The 4,897-nt window shown below is 36.2% G+C and overlaps 1 long non-coding RNA gene across 1 annotated transcript; it reads left to right on the top strand.

Annotated features, from left to right (window-relative positions):
• Positions 1 to 454: 454 nt before the first annotated feature.
• Positions 455 to 2,045, top strand: LOC144771510 (uncharacterized). Its single transcript, XR_013599316.1, has 5 exons — positions 455 to 514; positions 963 to 1,029; positions 1,144 to 1,212; positions 1,574 to 1,638; positions 1,939 to 2,045. It is a non-coding gene; the product is annotated as an uncharacterized LOC144771510 (long non-coding RNA).
• The last annotated feature ends 2,852 nt before the right edge of the window (positions 2,046 to 4,897 follow it).

Here is a 4,897-nt window from a genome sequence, read left to right as displayed (position 1 = left end):
CCTTCTCCATCCTGTCCTGCTACCTTTTTCCTGCTTGCTTCTGGTTCAGTGTGGGACCTCAGCTCCTGAGCTCTGCCTCCTCCTCTGTGCAACTCCGGACACTGAATGCAGCGTGGGTGTCCTACTTCCTGGTTGTGATGTCATCAGCCTGCTTCCGAAGCGTCGCGTTATTTTCCCGTTTTCGGTATTACCGATTCCGCTATTACCGGATCCGGTAATACCGACTCGGTATTTCCGATTACGGTTTTTGTTACTCGCGCTGGCGTTTACTCGTTCTTTATTAGCGATTATTACCGACTCGGTATTTTTTACCGATTACTTTGATGCATCGCGGTTTGCATGTTCATATTAGCGATTCGTTATTTTTCGGTATTACCGACTGGTATTTACGAACGTTGATGCATATGCCAGATTGTGTTTTCGCGCCGTTTGCTTTTCTGCGTTTTCTCAGGCCCAGCAGGTGGCTGCGGCATCAAGAACAGAGCTGTAAATATCTTTTGGACCATCGGAACTGGTAAGCAGGGCGTGAGGTTTTGCGGCTCCTTTGTGTACGCATTTGGGATTATCGATGCATTTGGAGATATATACGTTTATCGGGTTATAATTTTAGGGGCACATTATTTATACAAAATAAAGGCCTCTGCTATGTAACTGTCATCTCTTAATATTAAAGTCTCTATGTCTAGAATTATCGACCATCGGGCTCCATTCAGAGACAACCCTGCACTTCATGTGGCATAACTTCAATTGTATTTACGTGTGCGCTTATGTTTTCCGTACACCAATTTGAATGTTTTCTAAAAATGTGGGCGTTTGTGGCTTTGGCATAATATCTTAAGTAACTTTATCCTCTCTGTTCACGGCATCACGTCTTTGTGTTAACCTGCTAATACAATCAGCAACTTTGTTGCGAGTATTTTTCCACTAATGGAACACACCGTTTCTTGTGGTTCACTTTGTAGTATCCAATTATAACCATCGGAAGGACTAGCAGCTCGTCCGTCCTGTTGAATATATGTTATCAAGCAGGTATGTTTTTCCTCTTTAGACATTCATAGACATAGTTTTAATTCTTGAAATCCCTCATATTGTTGTGTTGTAATTCTTTACATCTGAGGCTTTGGGCCTGTTTATTTGTTTCAGAGCCTTTTTCTTGAAGAATCGGTTATCATATTAAACATCTCGTTTTGAGAAAGGCCATCTCTGTACAAGGTAACCATATAGTCCAATTGGTCAGTCACATCACCTTCTTGCAGTTAAATCTTTTTTCGCATTTAAGGATGTATATAGTGAGTAATGAAAAGTCTGTTTTCCTTTGGCTCCTTTTTTTTGGTACACCTCTTTAGAAACTCATAGAAGCCTCTTGGTTGATGAATAATAATTCTTGAAGATTCAAGATCTTTTCTCGACCTGTACTTTTGCAAACAGCACATTTGTCTGCATATATTTGCTGGACAGATTTGGTAATATATTTTGATTACTATTGTTATGTCAATAAATGCTTTTGAAACCTCAGCGTTTTAATCATCTTGCGCACATTTTTTTATCATCATGTATGTGTTTTTTTCTACAGGATATTTATTCTGGAGAATACTTTTTATTCATCTTCTACTCAGGGACGCTAACTGTCTTGATTTGGTAAGGGGTTCTGATCTTGCTAATATAAAATTCACATAAAGAGTGCATATCACTAGTAATAGTGATTATATGTATGTCTGTAATGTTATATGTTTTTGGGAGATTGTTAATATGCCTGTATTTATGTACATTTTTTGTCAGGCTTCCTCTCTCTTTAGAAGAAGACAATTTGAGACATTACATCTTTGTTTAATCATGGGTCATTGCCACAATATGAAATTAATATATCAATGTACAATAGTGACACTTAAAATTGTATTTTCATGCATGTGGTATATATGTATATATTATTCCTTACAGAGCACAACATTCTGAGGTGGAACTCCTGATGAAGACAGTGTTTCTGTTGAAACGCGCGTAGAGTCGGCTTTGAAACTACCTAAAAGACCAATCATTCATCAAAAGGCTGTTATTGTTTGTTCACTACATTCTATATAAATTCTATCATGTCTGATGAAAAGGCTACATATATCATTATGAGTATGTGTATGTAGTATGTGTGTGGTTGTGAATGAATGTGATCAGAGTGCTGTATATATTTTTTTGTCTTTGTGTGAATTTTTTCCACTTCTAATATATGTTTTTACAATGAATCCCAAAAAAAGATAAAGATAATCAATATATAAACCTTTTTAATATTTTTCTAATTCAATAGTGTCACTATTTTTTGTTCTTTTCCTCATAATGGTTTGAGGGATTTAATGATCTGAAGTAGCCCTAGAGTATTTACAATAATGAAGTAGTGGTATAACCAGAAGGCTATGATGACTGGGTACCAGGAGGTCAAAAGAGGAGGGAGTTACCCGAGTGCTGAGCAGAGGGACGGGGTATACACAAGGAGAAAAGGAAACAAAAGTCCCCATAATCCGATATCTGGAGGGCAAAATACCTCACCTTGGACCAAGTGTCTATATAGATATGTCACTAATCTAACCTAGGTATGAGACAAGAGTCTAGGTCAAAAAACACCTGATCGAGCATAAGAAATATCCGGCACAGAAAAATTTCTTTGAAATATATTAAAAAGAGGAATTTATTATAAATTTATAAAAAAAAATTGTTTAAAAACATACAGGATGAATCACTTAATCATTCAATGTGCATAGATAACACTCCTCCCAATGGAGATTACAATCTAAATATATCACATGAATAGATTAAAAACTTTAAAAACAGTTGACGCAGCGTTTTGGTGACACCTTGATATTTTCACCTTCTTCAGGACTAACACAGTTTTCAAAAGATCTAAATGGCAAAAATACTTAGTTTTGACCCTAAACATTCCACACGATAGTCATATTATATATTGCATTTAATTATTTATTTAGACTAACTATCCGTAATATTTTAATCTTTTATTACATAAATATAGACACTCTTCCTAACTACACATTATATTATATATACCTTAATCTCTATCTCATGACACTTGGCCCCTATCATTTCATAGAAGACTATGGCGATGTTATATGTCACAGTTTTGCATACATTCTAAGTTCATTATTGTACTATTTTCATTGTCATATGCTTGTCCTGTCGTACGTTAGCAAAATTCTGATTAGCTGTTTTTTTACTTAGTTGTTTTTAAACCAGTATAATGTCAGATACTCTAGGAGCTATAGCATGATCAAATTACTGACTCCTAAGATTGTATTTTGATTTACAATCATTGTTCTCTAGGTCTATAGTCTAAGGTTTCTTCATCACAACACTAAGTAATATACTTTTTAAGGGGCTAACTTGCTAGCTGTATACATTCTGTAGCATTGCCCTCTGAGTTGTTATTAAGCTATATGTAATTTATACACTACCTTATAGTGAATCAGATTATGTTTCGATACCATAATCTGGGGTGCTTATTGTTCCACCGAGAGGCCACAATGATAGATCCTACAGAATAAAGAAGGTAATCCTTGTTTCCACTTCTCTCATCATGGGTCTAAAATAATTATTTATAAGAAATTGAGTGCCACAAGTCCTACTCTTGCTACGTACCTTACAACTTTAATAATCAGTATACCTTCTTTGTCCGTTAGAGCCACCGTAATATTGAGGGTACACGGGTTAGAGATTAAGAATTAAGAAAAATAGCTCTGACTTTTTTATATAAGAGGGAGACAAACACAATCAGAGCAAATTAATTTACTCTAGCATTTTCTATATATTATAGTGTGATGTGAATCTAACTCAGCAGAGATATCACTGCTTATCCCTTCAAGTCAGGATGAAAGCCGTATTCTGCAGTTCATGCAGTTTTAAAGACCTGGTGTTGACGGTTTTAAATTGACAATGCTGTGCTCTGGTCTTGATAGCTATATGTTAACATGTAGTTTAAAATCTGTAAATATAAAATTTAGAATGCCATATATTCAGATTTTCTGTGTTGTTAGCTGTATGGTCTAACATCTAAGCAAAATATTCTGGAATGTGCTGTTGTGTCAACAATGAGCGTTCATAATGGGATAAAATGTTTAAATACAGCAATATTCCCTCATTCTAGTATCAAACGTTGCCACATGACGTATAAACACTACACTGTTCCCTGGCATCTGTCTAGGTTTTGTAGTAATTACTTCTATTCCGAAGTTTTAAATTAGCTAATATGGCTCTTTATGCTGTTTAAAACACACTTACTTCGTTTATAAATACAGCGTTTGTTTTAACCTGAATGTTCGTATTTTCATAATGAGCGCATCATGCTTTAATCAAAAATGAAAGCAAAAACACTCACACTGATATGAAAAATCAAGTCGGAATTATCTATGTTTCACGGAATAGAAACTCGGACACATTTACTTGAATTAAAGCCCGCGTTCGTTAACAGCTACTATGCTCGTTCTATGAATAAAAGAACAAAGACAAATGATTTAAAAGTCGCTCGGTAGGCAGCTGTGGGACAAACTAAAATCGAGTAAGAGCTCAGCGTGCTTTCCTCTATGTGACTCACCAAATCGACGGATTGCGGCCTCCCTGCTCTAACGACCTTCCAGGGTCAAAAAAGGAATTACTTCCCGGATGTCGGTCTATTTATATTCCTTAGCCCCGCCTATTAGGGCGGGGTTACATACTATGAATTTGCAAGACCCGATTATAACTTCAGCTGAATTTTGACAAATTCATCGTGTTTTCACCCAGCCAGGTTGCAACCGATATTAGGTTCAACGTGGTACATTGGATGTACGACGCTATCTCGCCCAACGTTTACGTTCATTCTACATGTATCTACAAACCGGCGGCCATTTTTAAATGTTGGTTTGCC

The sequence above is a fragment of the Lissotriton helveticus genome, chromosome 1_1, assembly GCF_964261635.1.
Source record: "Lissotriton helveticus chromosome 1_1, aLisHel1.1, whole genome shotgun sequence".
Lineage (NCBI taxonomy): Eukaryota > Metazoa > Chordata > Amphibia > Caudata > Salamandridae > Lissotriton > Lissotriton helveticus.
This window is presented reverse-complemented; position numbering and strand designations above follow the sequence as displayed.